At 40.6% G+C, this 17,227-nt stretch overlaps 1 pseudogene across 4 annotated transcripts; it reads right to left on the reverse strand.

Annotated features, from left to right (window-relative positions):
* Nucleotides 1–5,875: 5,875 nt before the first annotated feature.
* On the reverse strand, nucleotides 5,876–8,035 carry LOC149222695 (PRA1 family protein B3 pseudogene; annotated as a pseudogene). 4 transcript variants are annotated; one of them, XR_016248911.1, is made up of 3 exons: nucleotides 7,617–8,035; nucleotides 7,275–7,346; nucleotides 5,876–7,083 (listed from the first exon to the last, which is right to left on the reverse strand). The product of XR_016248911.1 is annotated as a PRA1 family protein B3 pseudogene, transcript variant X4 (transcript). The 4 variants fall into 4 exon arrangements; XR_016248910.1 differs by having other exon boundaries at nucleotides 5,876–7,108; XR_016248909.1 differs by having other exon boundaries at nucleotides 7,263–7,346.
* Nucleotides 8,036–17,227: the final 9,192 nt, after the last annotated feature.

Consider the following 17,227-nt stretch of genomic DNA (forward strand, 5'->3'; position numbering starts at 1 on the left):
TATGTGTCACTTTTGAGATCTGCAAATTCATCCCTATAAAGGTTGGGTTCTTGTTGCCAGTTGTCCTCCCAAAATCAAGCAAGATCCCCTGCTCAAATTTCCCATAAGCAATGGTGCTGAACAATGTTTTTATTATCACGGGCAAGTTTCCAAATATGGGAGCCCCTGATTTTCCATGACATTCTAATGTGATCCTTCTCCTGTCAGTGCTTGGCATATTTTTGTTTCCAAAGCTTAGCCCAGGGGGCATTCGGTTCCTTAATCCATCTCCACCAAATCTTGGCTCCCGAGACTCTTCTAAGGGTTTCAGGATCATGAAGCCCCAATCCGCCATGGCTCTTGGGCTTGCAAAGCTTGTCCCAGGCTACTAAAGCCCACTTCTTTTTCTCTTCCCCTCTGCCCCACAGAAAGTCCCTTTCTATGCTTCTTATTTGCTACTTAATACCTTGAGGAGCTGGGAGAGATGAAAACATAAAAATGGGATGGCCTACAAGACTGCCTTTGTTAGCACAAGGCGCCCTGCCAGATTTAGAGATCTACATGTCCATTTTCTGATCTTGTCCTGAAGTTTATTTAAAATTGGTTCCCACACTTTCTTGCTCAGTGGTTTTTCAGTAAGGGGAATGCCAAGATATTTGGAAGGTAGTTGTTCTCTTTGAAATCCAAGAATTATGGTAATATTTCTCTGAATAGCAATATTAGTGTTAAAGAAAAAAACTTTGGACTTGTGAAGGCTTACCTCAGTGCCTGCTACCATAAAATGTTTGTGACCTGTACATCAGTCTCAATGCGATGGAGCCTCCTCGCTCATCGACTTACCATATCCCAGATAAGGCAATATCTAATGTTTATCTGTTGGAGCAATCATCGAATACAGGATTCCTCAATAATCGAATCCCCCCTCTGGTTGTCACAGAGAATCACAGTGGTATTCATCATGTGTACAAACAGCTCACTTAAGAGCTTCTGCAACCATGCAGCTTCACACGAGATCATACTCGTAGCTATGTATTCGGTCTCGGCGGTGCTTATAGCAACCGACTTCTGCTTCCTGCTCATCCATGATATCGAAGCAGAATCCAAAGAGAACCAGCATTGAGAAGTGCTCTAATGATCCTCCACACTGCCTGCCCAGTCAGCATTCGAATAATCATGCAGTTTCATATTTCCGGCAATGTATCTCAATCCATGAGAGATTGTGCCCCGAAGATATCTCAGAAGATTCTTAGCACCAATCTAGTGAGGCTCAACCAAATATGAGCTCACCATGCTAACTGCAAAACATATGTCTGGACAGAAGTTCACCAAGAACATCAATGCAAATGAGTTTATGAAACTCAGAGGCATTTCCCAAATCTAGTCCGACATTATCACCATATAACTTCTGAAAGTTAAGATCCTCGAGGTAGTCACGAGCTTGTTGTTTACCATTCCACATCCGGAATCCAACTCCCTCTTACTTCTGCAAATGAGAGGGTCTGCACCTGTCAGAAATAGGTCGTCCTTAGAAGGTGTTGGTATGAGAGGTCTATCATCCACAACCTTCGAGCAATGGTTTGGATCGGTTTCACTCCTAGTGAATCTCAGCTTCATCAGACAGCTATCAATCCTCTCATACTACGCCTGGGGTGTTTTGCTTCAAGCCATAGAGGGCTTTCTTCCACCTGTATACATGAGATTCCCGATCATAAATCTCAAACTCCTCGGGTTGTTCCAAACCTGTGGACTTACTACATGAGGGGAATGGTCCCCTTGTAATATTTTCCTTCGGTACATCTCAGACATGTACTTTCATGCTCTTCTTGAATTCAGGCATCCCTATCACCATCTGACTCACAGACCTCCGGTGCTATGTGTCAATGGACATGGTCCCCAGTGGACTTCCTGCAACTTGATACAACCCTGAACTCAAAAACATCTTTGAAAATTCTATTTTCAAACACGTACCTTTCCATCGATGAGTGCCACCCTGTAACCTTTGAATTCCATTACCAAAATGGACACCAGGTTCTTCTTGCGATTAGGTACATAAAAAAGATTCTTGTAAATGAATAGAGTTACCCTCATTCAATTGAGGGGTAACATTCCCTACACCCTTTCAAGGATAGGTGGCATTGACTCCAAGTATAATCCCACGGTTGTTTCCATCTCTACCAAATTCAAGAGAGCACCCTTCTATCCGATGAGGTGCCTTGAAGCACTACGATCAATAAGCTAGATTCCCAAAGAATCTGAAGGAGAGGGCCAATACAAGATAACGCTTCTTTATCTTATCAGAAACAACATTTGATTCTTCATACCTAGGGTTCCTTTCTTTCTCTGAAGAGTCGGTCGTTTCCTTGATGACCTGCATTACCTGTCATTCCTTTGATCATTGAAGATGTCCCTGGAATGATTGTTATCATCATCAAGTGATGTGTCCCTACCTCAGACACTCCTTCGCATAATGGTCGAACTTATTACAACCAAGGCATCTGCCTTTCCTTCCACCCTTAGATCCGGACTTCCCATTGAAGTGATCTTTAGGTAGGCCATCAGAAACTTCTGTTGCGCCATTCTGATAATATTCTCTGCTTCGACTTCACCCTTGGTGAATTTGAAGAGGGATGAGGAATCCACTAATCCTTTTGTCCTTTCCCAATTGTATTCAGTGATTGCTCTTTCACTCTTGCTTGGGCATTGTCTTCACCTCAGCTCTGATACCATGTTAATTTTAAGTATGTTCTATGCTTAGAGCAATTTATTTCAATTGTCACAGTTAGCTCAATATCTTTTCTAGATTAGCAATCACATTAGTATTAAAGTAAACTGCAGATAGAACATACACATAAATCGCAGAAGATAAGAGGACACAAGATGTGGCGCTAGCCAGGGAAAAACCCCAATGTGGGGAAACCCTTGATCAATTCTTCTTATATGTTCTTCAATATTTCAGCAGAGAGAGAGATAGTACGTTTACAACAGAAGTCAACACTTTGACTTATCTAAATAAGAGCATAGATCATCTCTAAGAAGATGATACATGAGATCAGTTGAAGACATGCTGCTTCAACTGATTCTCCAAGGTGACTCCTTCACCTATCATTGTGCTGCATTTCGTCATCATGCTGCACCTCACCATGCCGCACCCATCATCACTATGCTGCATCTCATCACGCTTCATTAATAATGACTTTACCCATCACTGTATTGCATTATGTGCCACTGATGCACCATGTTGCCATACTGACCTATGTGTTGGCTGCATCTTGCTTGCTTGTTGTCCCTAGCATGCTTGTTGTCCTTAGCACGCTTGATATTGCATGCTAGCTGTCCCTTGCATTCTAGCTATAACATTCTATGCTTGGTGTATTTGTTGCTAAGTACCATACAACTGTCCCAATGTTAGTTAGTTGTCTCTTGCATGCTGCTCTCCTTCGGAGATAGATGCTCCAACAGTTCCTGACAGTTCCGACAATTCTGGCAGTTCCTGACAGTTCCAGCTGTTCCCGACAGTTCCGGCAGTTCCGGCCATTCCCAACAGTTCCGGCAGTTCCGGCTTCTGCCCTCTAGATTAGAGCAGCGTTATCCCTTAGGATCTCTCCTCCTACTAAAACCCAAATACAAGTAGAGAGGAAGAGATCCCAAGTGTGTTGAAAATGACTTGAAGGCCACCTCTATTTATACTAAAACGTTGAGCACAAGTGGGGTTTATTTGGTTGCTAGCCAACCTTGATGAATTGTCCCATAACACAAATAAATTCATATCTCCATGAATACTTATCGGAATCGGATGATCTTTAGATCAATCCTACACCTCTCGATGAGAGGGATCCAAGAAAAATATCATCTTCCATTAATAAGATGACCCACATGGAGTTTGGCCCTAGTTGCCAATTTTAACAATATTCCTATAAAAATGATCATTTTCCTTTGGCTAACTTGGCAGAATAAGAATCTCACATGGGCAAACTTACAAAAGAAGAATCATCATGGTCCTCGGATATGTCATCGTAGGAACAATCATGAGGATAATGGCCATTTATTCTTACATTGTCCTAGATCTGTTAGTATCTAGAAACACTTCACCACCAAGTTGCAGATTTCATTGATACAGTTTAATACAATTGAGGAATGTTTAAAATGGTGGAGTACTCAAACAAAAGTAGGCAACTACTCACTTTGGTTGTTTTCTGGGAAATCTGGAAAGGTCGAAATCAATTGATTTTTGGTTCCATAGATGGGGAGAAAATGTAATCTATGAACTCATAGAACAGTGGGTTATATCAGATCAGAATGACGGCATTAAACAAAAAAGGAATGCAAAAAAGGGGAGGGTTCAAGTCACCAATTACCCGGCGGGGTTTTTCGATGGGGCAGCTCAAGGAGGGAGATGTGGGTGCAGAATCTGGATAAAGCTATCAGAAGAACAAGAGTTCCGGATTCACTGGAATATGGGAGAGGGAACAAGTATGAAAGCAGAAGCTATAGCTTTATGGGGATTACTATGGTTTATCAAATATTTGGATATCCCTCAAAGACAAATTTATGGGGATTCCAAATGTATGATAGATCATATTAAGGGGAAGAATAACATCCAGAAAAATTCCTTACAAGGCTGGCTGAGGCATATACAAAGCATATGGAATACTCTTTAGCATCCTTCCATTCAGCATATTAGTAGGGCACACAATAATATCGCGGATGAATTGTCAAAGAAAGGATTACTAGCCACAGAAAAAGGTATGCATATCATGATAAAAATAGGATCAGACGAGACAGAAGTAGAAAATGTCAAGCTGTCGGGATAGATTACAGAAGACAAAAGAGTAGAACATCAATCCAGATAAGTTTCTTGAAAATCTTTTTATCTTTTTGGTTAAAGTTTTGTACAATTTTTGTATTTGGTTTTGTATAGAAAAGAAAGAGCATGACTACTTTAATGTAGTTATAACTTATATACAGAACATGTGAATGATCCGAGATACATTCTAGTCTTATAGATTCCCATAGTGTGAATCTGTGATATATTGTGGATGGGACAGAGCCTATATAGATTCATAGTCTATGTTTTATATTAGCATACAGTTTCAGATGTTTGTATGAAGAGTATTTACTCCTCCGTGTAGTCAAATTGTGGATATCACAGGATTTATGAGGACGATCTGTCCATCATATGTATGTACTGTTTTAATCATAATATAAAACAGACGGCTTTTTCCTGCTGGACAAAGAAAAAAAAATCCTTTGTGGAGATTCTAGATTTTGAAATATTCTGACAGATCAAATTGTATTGGTATTTTTATGTAGATTATAGGTTTTGAAATATTCTGACAGATCAAATTGTATTGGTATATTTACAATTTGATATATTTATAATATCACATATGAGTGAGATACCAAATTGTATTGGTATCTCTATGTAAATTATAGATTTTGAATTGTTCTAAAAATCTAAAGAACCTGAATAAATACAGACTCAAAATGCCCAGGTTCAAAACAATCACCACTCACCACTGCTATGACACAATTCTGAAATCATTTTCTACTTCAAATTTAAAAGATATAGAACAGAGCACTGTTGTTTAGAAGAAGGTATCCACCATAAAAATCCTGCATCCTGCTCAGAAGAAGAAAGGTATCCACCGAATAAATCCTGATATGCAAATAAGAATGCAGAAGGGAAATGATTAACTTTCAAACCAACTGAGCCATGCAATAAATTAGAGTCAAGAATTTGCCAATCTGGAAGCCAAAGCTTCCACAGCAGTCATTTCATTTGCCATAATATTGCTTTACTGAATGTCTGATGACCTGGCTCAATATAATACTACAAAATAGAAATGAATGAGGTGCATTATCAATATATGAAAAGTCTCCTGATGTGTAAATCTGTAAAAATAAAACCGCTGAAATTTCATTATATTGGACTGTAGAATTTTCAAATTGAAAATGGAAACTGGTTTTATGGCGAGTATTTGCTATGGATCTGCAGAAATTTCATGGTGAATGGAGTAGATATGAAAGTAGCGATGCTGCACTCGTAGCTGGCAACCATTACCCAAAAAAAAATCAATTTCTGGTTCTGGGTCACAATTCATGATTTCTTCCTCGGGCTAGCCATTGCCCATTTGGCAAGTATGGCAAAAAGTGTTAGGCCAGGATTGAAAAGAAAATCTACAGAATGAATTAGATTCGACATTATTCTCCACACAGAAGCCAGAAACAGAGGACTTAGTCAATAAATTTGGAACTAACAATTTTTTTTAGAGAAACAGGTGAACAGAAATATATTGGGATCTAAAGGAATCGAACATTTTATTTTTTTTCTGAGGATTGGATTTCTGAGTGTATGAATTGATACATATGGCATGAAGTTCCAACCACAAAACGAAAATAATGCTCCGATCTTCCAGTTAGACATAGGTGGCAACGGCCGGCTGAACAGGGACATTAGCGGTGAAAGACATGAAACCAGCTGTTGCAGACTGCTCCTCCAAGAAGAGATCCTCAGGCGCCCTGAATGCACCGTGCACGCAAATAATCGCCATACCAAACATGAGGGAAGAAATAAGCACGGACCCAACATCCGTCAAAAACACAATCACGATACTGAGGACTGACAGAATCCCCAGAATTTCTCTCTCGCTGAACCTTCTGCCATACAACACCAGAGGCTCTGTGCGGAAAAAGTATAGAAAAGACCAACCGCCCAACAAGACCAGGAGCAAGAAGAGTGAAACAAGATGCGAAAGCAGGCTGAAGGCTACCACGGAACAGAGCATAATCACATAATTAATGCGGAAATAGGTCCAGTTTCTCCGAATTCTGGATGTTGCCTCAACGAGGGACTCAGGTTTGGAGAAGGCGTTGTGATCCACGAGTTCCAGCCATGGCCGACGATGGTACATTGCATTTTTAATCCCTTCAGAGACTTTGGACAGGAAAACTCGAGCCGCAGGGCTGGAGAGTAGAGGTTGAGATATGGGAAGGATTGGAGTTGAAGCTGACGTCGAAGGGAATTTTGAAGCTGCCATTCTGCAGTCCCTCTTGCCGCACTTAACGGATCTTTAATCAAATTCCTGGACAAGTTCTTCGACGGTTCTGTTACAACTTCAACGTTATTTTTCTGTAAGATTTTGCAAAAACTTAAGCATTAGTATAAGCAATTTCTAGATCTGTACTGCATTCCATAAATTTGCATTATAATACTGTGAAAAGATTGTCTCTCCTCTATAAAATGAAATACAAGGCCAAATATGTACAATAAAGCAAATCTTTACCAAATGCAACACCTGATCTCTCAGTCAAACGCTCTAACTTATTAAGGATCTTTTATCCTCTTCCGTCCAATTCGATTGCAAATCCTGGGGAAAAAGGTTTTCAACAAAGCTAAGGAAGTAGAGCATTTAAGCGTTAAGCTAAAGCTATGACGGTGCAGTATGACAAAATTGAAGAATACGAACTAAATAAGGTAGACGAAGATGAAATCAAAGCTTTGGCAATGGAAAATGGATCATTCGTTCTGTTCATGAGAATCGAGATATTGCCATTATTTTACGACATTCTGATAATGAATGGTAACCAAACAATTCAGTCAGATCACGAATGTAAAGGTTTTGAAAAAGACAATGTACCTCTTGAGCGCGAATGTAATTGCTCTTTAGTAAAACTGATCACGTGTCGCCTTTGACGGAACCAGGGGGTATGGAATGGATTGAATTCTTCGAAGAAAACTCCCTTATCAAGTGAAACAGTCGGACCATATTCGATTTAAATGGTATTTGTAAGACTCTGCTGGTTGGTTTTGGCAGGCTTCGGCATTAAGAGCACGCAGCACCAACAAATAAAGCTGCAGCACAGGATGATAAATCTGGCTTTGCGGGCGGGCGCGTGAAATGAATGCTTTTGTCTTAAGGGGTGTCACCGTGGAAGAAAACAGCACAAAAGCTGAAGCTTCCCACCGAAAACACCAAATTCCATGTTAAAGACCTTGCTCGAGAGTGGAATCGTAACGCTGTTTCGGAGGGGCGAGGCGTAGTTTGGTTTTTTTAATCTGTGGATTTGATTTTTATTTATTTATTTTTCTCTCTCGTTATTGTAACAGCAACTCTCACCAAGTACCACGAGGATCCTGATTTTGATTGGCGAAGAAGAATTGAACTTAGGTCTCATGACAAAGAGCCAAATCCAACTCATAGAATTATTACAGCTTTGTAATTAGGTTAGGTATAGATCAAGGTTAATTCGTTTATTAGATGAAAAATTATTTATTTGTTAGTGAGATTTTAACATTATAATTGTATTAAGTTAGGTTGAGTTTGTATTAAGTTAGGTTGAGTTTGAATTTTTCATGAGATAGTTTGTAACGGTTATTTTTAATCTTTTTCTTTAAATTTTGATCTGAAAATCACTAAACCCAATCAAACCAACTAATTTTACACTTCATAATTAGCACAAAACTATTATTAATATCATATGTTTTCTTAAAAATTACTCATTTAAATTGAAATCTTAAAATATTTTCATATTTATACCTTTTAGGTATCAATGCTCTAAACCTGTCACTGGTCTAAAGGGGACATCGGTTTCAGTTTTTCTCGCTCGTTTTTGAGACCTGATCGTTGTTTGTGAATATTGGGTGTTTCATTCAATGGGTAAGTATTAACGAAAAAAGCTCTGATTAACAATTGCACAAGCTTCAGGAGGCAGGTTTGCACAAGGGCTTCCTTGTGACGATAGCACAGCAAACTCTCTTGGGAACCGTAGTACAGCAGGGTTTGTTACTTTTTTGTCCTTAGGAATGGAAGTACGGCAGGGGAGGGGTGAAATCCCCTCCTTTCGGGATGTCATGATGGGGCATGCTGGAACTAGTACTGCGAATGGGCAAGGCTCGGATGCTGCTGATGCTACCCCAGTTCTGGGCAACCAGTGGCAGGCTCGCTTGGTTAATAAATGTCTTCCAAGGGCGCAGAAGAAACCCAGGTATGTCATTCCAAACAACAAATTGGAGGAATATCGCTGTTATATGAGAGACCATGCCTTAATCTGTAAATTTATTGGATATTGGCCGTCTGAAAGAGATCTCTTGCGGTGGATTCATCAGCGCTGGAACCCTCGTGGGGATATTGAGCTTAAATTGGGTGCTAAGGGGTTTTTTACAGTAATTTTTGCTAACTTACAGGACAAGGCAAAGGTCTTTGAGGAGGGACCCTATTTTATGAATAATGCGGGCTTATTTACACGGTATTGGGAAGACCGATACAACCCTGATGCAGAGCAAATCAAGGCTGCACCACTCTGGGTGCGTTTATTTGGATTACCAGATGAATTTTGGGATCCAGAGATCTTAGAAGGCATTGGCAATTCCATTGGCACTTTTGTGAAGGTTGCAGAGACTACGAAACGGGGGAAATATACGTCGTATGCTAGAATTTGTGTGTATATGGATATCTCGGCCCCGTTACCGGAATCCATTGAGCTGGAGTATCAGGATGAAATTTGGCAGCAGCCTCTTGATTACGAACATGTACCGTTTCGCTGTCGTCGCTGCCATGTTTATGGTCACCTTGCCAGGGAGTGCCCACAAGGTAATGATCAGAAAGGTACACAGGATAAACCAGCGGACATTCGATCGTCTGAGAAAGGTGTTGGGGCAGCAAATGAGTTTCATGAGGTTCAGCGGAGAAGAAGACCTAATCCTGGTAATCCTAAACCCCCCTCCCAGGAAAGGATTGTCATTCCAGAGAGTCAAAATCAATTTAATGTTCTTCATACACAGGACGAAGGAAATCAAGGAAAAGACCGAAATGAAATAAATTCACTTGTATCGAACAAAGAGGGTAATGTGATAGCGCCGATGGAAATAATTAAGGATGGAAAGAGGAAAAGTCGAAGCCCTAGTCGCGAGCCGGAAGGAGAGGAGAAGGGTAAAACTAATAAACCTTTAGATCAAGCAACGAAGGGGAAGGAAGGTGTTAAAGAGGGTGGAACAGAGGAAGAAATAATTATGAAGAAACTGCTTACGGATTGGAAAAAATTGGATGAGAGATTCATACCAGACACCGAGAAACAATTATACAAGGAAACTTTTCAACGATATAAGGAGAAGATGGCTGGATGTTTGGAATCCAGGGCGGTGATGGATAATCAGGATTCCCCAATTCTTGATGGTAAGACCGGCAGGAAAAAAGGACGAAGAACGTTGACGGAATCCATTCAAGCAGTGGGCGAGACTCTGGTCAATTCTGGACGGGTGATACCTCTGTCTGAGGTATTCCTTCAGACCCCTCGAAAGTTTTAAATGATTGTTGTAAGTTGGAATATCCGTGGACTTAATAGTCAGGGGAAACAGAGATACTTGAAGGATCGATTGCAAAGAGACAAGCCAAGTATTATGGTGGTTCAGGAAACGAAGGTGACTGGTCAACAGATGGAAGCAATTGTTAAGAGAATGAAGCTCGGATATGAGGTTATGGCCTTAGATGCAACAGCGACAGCAGGAGGATTGGCTGTTTTGTGGAATCCTGAGGAGGTAATTTTCGAGCATTGGCTTTCCTTCCCTAGAATTCTGTCAGGCAGGTTTAGACTTGTTGGAATGGGGGAAAGAGTTTTGTTTACTGGGGTCTATGGCCCTCATAATCGTAGTGATAGGCAGGACTTTCTGAGGAACTTACGTTCTATGAGACTTCTCATTCCGAATCTCCCATGGATGATAGGGGGGGATTTCAATTTAATTCGGCATCTAGGGGAGAAGAGAGGAGGGGTAAGGCGAGATGATCCGAGTATGGAAGAGTTTAATGACATGATAAAGGATCTAGGATTGGTAGACATTCAAACAATAAATGGTGTACATACTTGGAATAATCGCCGTGGTGGGCAGAGCCAGATTGCATCTCGTTTGGATCGATTTTTGATATCAGAGCAAATTTTGAATAGAGATGTGTTTATTGAAGCGAAAATTTTGCCCAGTATTGGTTCAGATCATTGGCCCATTCAATTGGAGGTAGATATTAAGCAGATCAAAGGGAACAGACCTTTTCGTTTTGAATCTTTTTGGTTAAGGGATCCACAATTCATTCAAAACATGGAAACCTGGTGGAATCAATGTACTAGTAGAGGGAACGGGAGAATGCATACTCTTCAGTTGAAGCTAAAGGAATTAAAACAGCGAATCAAGGCATGGAATCGGAAGGAATTCGGGAACATTTTGGAAGCTAAGCAACGGTTGGAAGGAGCAATGGAAGAGATTCAGCAGAAGATAATATTGGAAGGCAGAGATGAAGAAAATAGTAGGGAGGAAGGACAGATTCTTGGCCAGCTGGAGGAACGACGCAAACAAGAGGAGATTTTATGGCAACAAAAATCAAGGGTTCGATGGTTACGAGCAGGCGAACGGAATACAAAATTTTTCCATCAAGCCATGATTCAACATAGACAGAGGAATCGAATTTTCTCTATCAGGAATGCGGAGGGTGAAAGAGAGATAGAGCAGGTTGGTATTGCAAGGACTCTGGTGGAGTATTTTAAGGGGGTGCTCACGGAAACTCGGAGGGATAGAGCAGAGGCTATTAATACTATCTGTAGTGAAATACCAAGGATCATAACAGTAGACCAGAATAAGGCACTAATGAGGGTAGTCACTCTGGAGGAGGTAGAGGAAGTTGTAATGAACATGGCAAAGAATAAGGCCCCAGGGCCGGATGGTTATACGATTGAATTCTTCCAGGCGAGCTGGCACTTTATAGGGAAAGACATAGTGGACGCAGTGGAGGAATCAAGGTTCAGACAGCAAGTCTGGCCAGGTATTAACTCAACCTTCTTCACTCTGATTCCTAAGAGTAATGCATCTGAAGAACCACAGGGTTTCAGACCCATTGCCCTCTGCAACGTAATCTATAAGATAATATCGTCAGTGATTGCGAAACGGCTGAAACCTCTCCTACCAAATTTGATTGCGCCTGAACAGACTGGTTTTGTGGAAGGCAGGCAGATCCTGGATGGTATAGTGGTATCACAGGAGGTTATACACTCTTTAAAACAGCAGAAGAAGAAAGGAATGCTTATGAAGCTTGATTTATCAAAGGCATATGATCGTTTGAATTGGGATTATCTCCGCGCTGTTCTTCAGGCTTTTGGGTTTGACAGCAGGTGGATTGCTTGGATAAGTAGTTTGGTCTCTACTCCGAACTTCTCAATATTGCTCAATGGGATACCTACTGATACGTTTAATGCCACTAGGGGTATCAGGCAAGGGGATCCAATCTCACCATTCCTGTTCATTTTAGCAATGGAAGGCTTGAGCAGGAAAATTAAGCAGCAGGTCAGGGACCGTAGAATCAAAGGTCTGAGATTATGGGGGTCAAATTTAATCATCACTCATCAGCAGTTTGTTGATGACTTGATGTTGTTTGGTGAAGCTTCACTTCGAGAGGTAAGGGGATTTAAAAATATCTTGGAAGTTTTTATGACAGCTTCAGGTATGGCAGTTAACAATGATAAATCCTGTACTTTTATTTTTAATTCTCCTGCAGTTGTAAAAGCCCATTTAACTCGAGTGTTAGGTTTTAGACAGGGCGCTTTACCGACAAAATACCTAGGTATTCAGTTAGATAGTAATTCTAGGCGTATAAACACTTGGCAAAATTTGATTGAGAGGATACAGCAAAGATTACATAACTGGTCGTTTAGATTGTTGAATCTAGCAAGTAGAGTGGTTCTCTTAAAATCAGTGCTACTATCCATTCCTATATACCCATTGTCAATCATGCCTGCCCCTAAGGGAGTGTTCTGTAAATTACGACAAATCCTTGGTAAATTTCTTTGGGGGGGTCCAACACAGCAAAGAAAATGGACTTTAGTTTCATGGCAGCAGGTAATCCGGCGGAAAGAGGAAGGAGGCCTGGGTGTTCGAGATTTGGAAATAGTGAATAAGGCTTTAGGGGCGAAGCTATGGTGGAGATGGGTGCAAGGGGGTGACGATATATGGAAACGTATCTGGAATCAAAAATACAACATGCCAGGCTCGGTGGAAGGCCGCGTCCGGGTACAAGAAACTCCAAGAGGATCCCAAATCTGGGAGCTAGCAAGAAGCAACAAAGATATAGTTCGGGAGTATGCGTTCTGGGAAATTCGGGAAGGTAATCTAGCAAGGTTTTGGACGGATGGATGGCAACAACGTGAGAAGTTGCAAAGTAATCCACATTTACAGGACCTTCAAGTAGGTGCGCAACGGGCGGGACTTGAATATGTTCAGGATTACTGGAGACTGCCTAATCCGAATGAGCAGTGGAGGATATGGAAACACCCGACGGAATGGCAGCAGAGAATCAGTCCTGAGACTCAAATACTGTTCATCAGAGAATTGGACTCCAGGAAAATCAAGATCCGTCCAGGTGGTGATATTCTTCGTTGGGGTAAGGCCATGCAAGGTATGTTCACAGTTAAAGAAGCTTATTATAGGCTCACCAGAGAGGATCGACCGGAGGACCAAGTGGATTGGAAAAATTGTGGGAAGGTAAATGGTGGCCCAAAGTAACTATGTTTGCATGGTTAGTGTGTAGAGAAAGGATCTTGACGTGGGACCATATGCAGAAACGCGGGATGATTGGTCCATCGCGGTGTTATCTTTGTAATAATGATATTGAGAACCAGGAGCACTTGCTAAATAGCTGTTTGTATACACAAAGTTTGTGGGAAGAGGTGCGGGTTCTCTTCGGGCAGGTCAATAGGGATCCTCATAGTCTAAGAAATACCATTTTACAATGGGGTACAGGTCATTTCCATAGCAAACTGGTGAGGAGGATATGGAGTTTGGCGCTGGGTTTCGTAATTTGGGAGGTGTGGAAGGAACGTAATCGACGCATTTTTAAAGACCGCAGCTGCCATGTAGCCAGCATATGGGACGTGGTTTGCCGTTCCATTAAAGAGACGATCTTGTCTGAACCTTGGCGGGAGGAGGATTGGCAATTAAACTTGGGTGAGCAACGAATTTTATGCCAATTGAGCCTAGACTATACAATGTTGTATCCTAATACTGATAAGCGTAGTCGAGTTACTATCCAGAGCCCAAATCGTTTTAGGTTCCCAATAGATAATTGCATTAAATTATCCTTTGACGGTGCATCAAAGGGTAATCCTGGGGATGCAGGATGGGGTGGTATTTTCCGAGATAGTGGCGGTATCTCGCGTTGGGTATATGCTGAATGGGGTGGTGAAATGTCCAATAATGAAGCGGAACTCTGGGGAATTTTTCATGGTATTCGGATTGCTGCGAGGAATGGTTATCGTAACCTCGATATTGAAGGTGACTCCCAAATTGTCATTGAAATGTTGCGGAAATTACAGAGGGGCAAAGCCTGGGACCATGTAGCCAAGAGCTGGCGGACGGCTGCAATTATTCAGGATATTGAACACCAAATGCGGAGGATTGACTATATTACAATCACCCATGTTCTGCGACGAGGTAATAGAGCGGCTGATTATTTGGCAAATTGGGCATGTGGCGGTTCCCATTGTGTATTGGATGGAAGCTGGGTGGCCTTACAGGAGGACATGAGATGGCATGACCTGGCAGTCATATTGCGCCAGGATAATCATGAGGCGAGAGGGGAGGATAGGACCGCCTAAAACGCCTTCTCCTGATGATTTCAAACGAATATGACAACTGTATTTATGGTGACATACGAAGCCTCATTAATAGATATATTGAAAATTTAAAAGGAATCATGAGGCGAGAGGGGAGGATAGGACCGCATAAATGCCTTCTCCTCATGCTTTCGAATGAATATGACAACTGCATTTATGGTGACAGACGCAGCCTAAGGTAAGTTGGTAGGTGGATGAGGCATTCAGTTCCAGAGGAGGCCAAGGAAGATACCGAGATAGATTCTGAGAATGATGACGAGGAGGATGAAGGAAGGAGCAGGCGCGGTCGCGGGAGAAGGGGCCGAGGAGGTGTTAGGGGCAGAGGGAGGTATGTAGGGCGAGAAGAGCATCGCGGTTCTGAGGAGGGCTCCGGACGTGGTGTTCGCGGTCGGGCCAAGAAGGATATGCGACAGAAGTTACAGGATGCAGAGGCCGCTTATACCAAGGAAACTAATTATAAAATTCGCAGGATAATAGATAAGTTAGAAGAAGAGGCTCTGCAAGATCAATCTGATCCAGAGATGGCTGATTGGGAGACCTTCTTACCTGACCCTGGACATACAAGAGGACGGATGTCCCTCTATAAGCAGTCCCTGCACGTATATTGGGGAATGAAGCGTTTACTTGCTAAGGCCCTGGAGCAAGTAGCAGTAGAAATGGTGGAGCTCGCACAGGGTATGCCAATGTTTAAAAGAGAATTGAAAAATATACAAATGACCCTTCTAATGCAGGACAGGAAAATGGATCAGCTCATAAAGCTGTTGAAAGATAATGGAATAGCTGTGAAGACAGAAGATGCAGAAAATGCAGTAAGGAATGATGCCATGCATCCGTAGCCACAGCAGTTGAAGACATTAACAGGTTTTTACATGGAGATTTTTGTGCCTTTTCCAGATAGTAGTAGTTTATAGTAGTATAATGGTAGCAGTGTTGAACAATATGGATCTATCTCTAGTGTTGCATAGTATGTTTTTGGATAGATTAGCGGGGTATTTAGTCTGGTTTGAGAAACTGATCTTCTATTACTTTTGGATGGCGGTTATATATTTTTAGGAGTTCACCCGGTTTCCCTGTTGGGCGGGTGGCAATATGTATATGTACATAGTTTTCAATTTTATTAATAGAATTTTACCTTAGCTTACAAAAAAAAAAATATTTATACCTTTTAACCATCAAAAACTTAAAATATTTATACATTTTGACAATCAAATTACCATTTAGAAATGAATTCCTTATCTCCTGCAAATTAATATCTAACTTAAACATAATTTTAAAAATAAAATATTATTATATAATTATTATTTATAAACAAATTTATTTATTTTTTAATCACAATTAAAAATAAGTTTCACATAATTTATTTATTTATATTAAAGTGATTTATTTATTTGAATATTAAAATGTTGATACTCATATGACAAGTGTTGATACTCATATGACAAGTACTTCAATATTAAATTAAAAGGTTTGTCATACCACACTGGGAGGAAGAGCTCCTTTAATGATGTAAGATTTAAGTAATTTACAAAAAAAATAAGAGCTTTTTTAATGAAGAAAGAAAGAACAAAGAAATTATTTTAACTCCACGAAGCTAAAGATAGCCTATGGGAAAGATTGCTTCTTCATCTCTTTGATGTATTCAGCCCTTTTTTTGTGAAGCTTCAAAATAAATGCTCCCAACTTCTAGACAAACCCCTTGCTAAATAGATTATCCCAAGAGCTAGCTACGTGCATATCTGCATAACTTTCCATGTTGTCTTTGAAGGCCTCACATTTTAAAGTGAAATGTTTTTATGTTTTCACTTTTCTGGAAGAACAAAAAAGTATACTCTTTCCTCCCACACTTCCTTTGGCCTTTTCCAGTGCCTTGTTTCACAACAGAGTTTATGAGAATTGGTCCTTAACTGAGCAATAAGAATTTTGGCTCTCCAAGAGATATTGGCCTCTATGTATGCTTTTGGTTGATGACTATAAGTGGGATTAAACACTTCAATATAGTAACTTCTCATTCTTCCTAACTCCTTATCCCAAGTAGGCTTTTGGAACTTTTCCATAACAAAATTTTTTATCTCTTTGTTTTTTGTGGGACATGCGTTCAAGCAAATACCCCATTTACTAAACCATTTTTTATTTTGTTGCATCCATGTTTTTTTGTACTTGCACAATCTATCATTAAAGGCAACCTTAGGTCATCTACCCTCTTCCATTTGCTCAATTTTTTTTTAATACCTTATGACTTGCACCGTAGCAATTGCTTCAATAGGAGCAGTCCCTATTTCACTTAACAAGATAGCATAAGGAACTGCACTTTTAATCTTAAATTTGTTTGTAATCAATCGCTTTTGAATTTTCTCAATTTGTCTCCACTGCATGTAGTTCACATCCATAGAGAATCACCGGAATTACTAGAAGCCCAAAAAGAGTTTGAGTGGTTTTGAGTCCCATAACTCTATCTCTCTACACCAATTTTGAAAAGCATAAAATGTTTTCGAACCTCCAAAGTTCTTTTCTTTCTACAACCATTCCAGCTTAGATTCAAGTAATGTACAAACAATTTCTAACATGTTTAGTCCAAAGAATAAGAGAACGGGAATTTATTATT

The sequence above is a fragment of the Pinus tabuliformis genome, chromosome Q (genome assembly GCF_031772625.1).
Source record: "Pinus tabuliformis cultivar Carrire ecotype Pingquan chromosome Q, CPIR1, whole genome shotgun sequence".
Taxonomy (NCBI): domain Eukaryota; kingdom Viridiplantae; phylum Streptophyta; class Pinopsida; order Pinales; family Pinaceae; genus Pinus; species Pinus tabuliformis.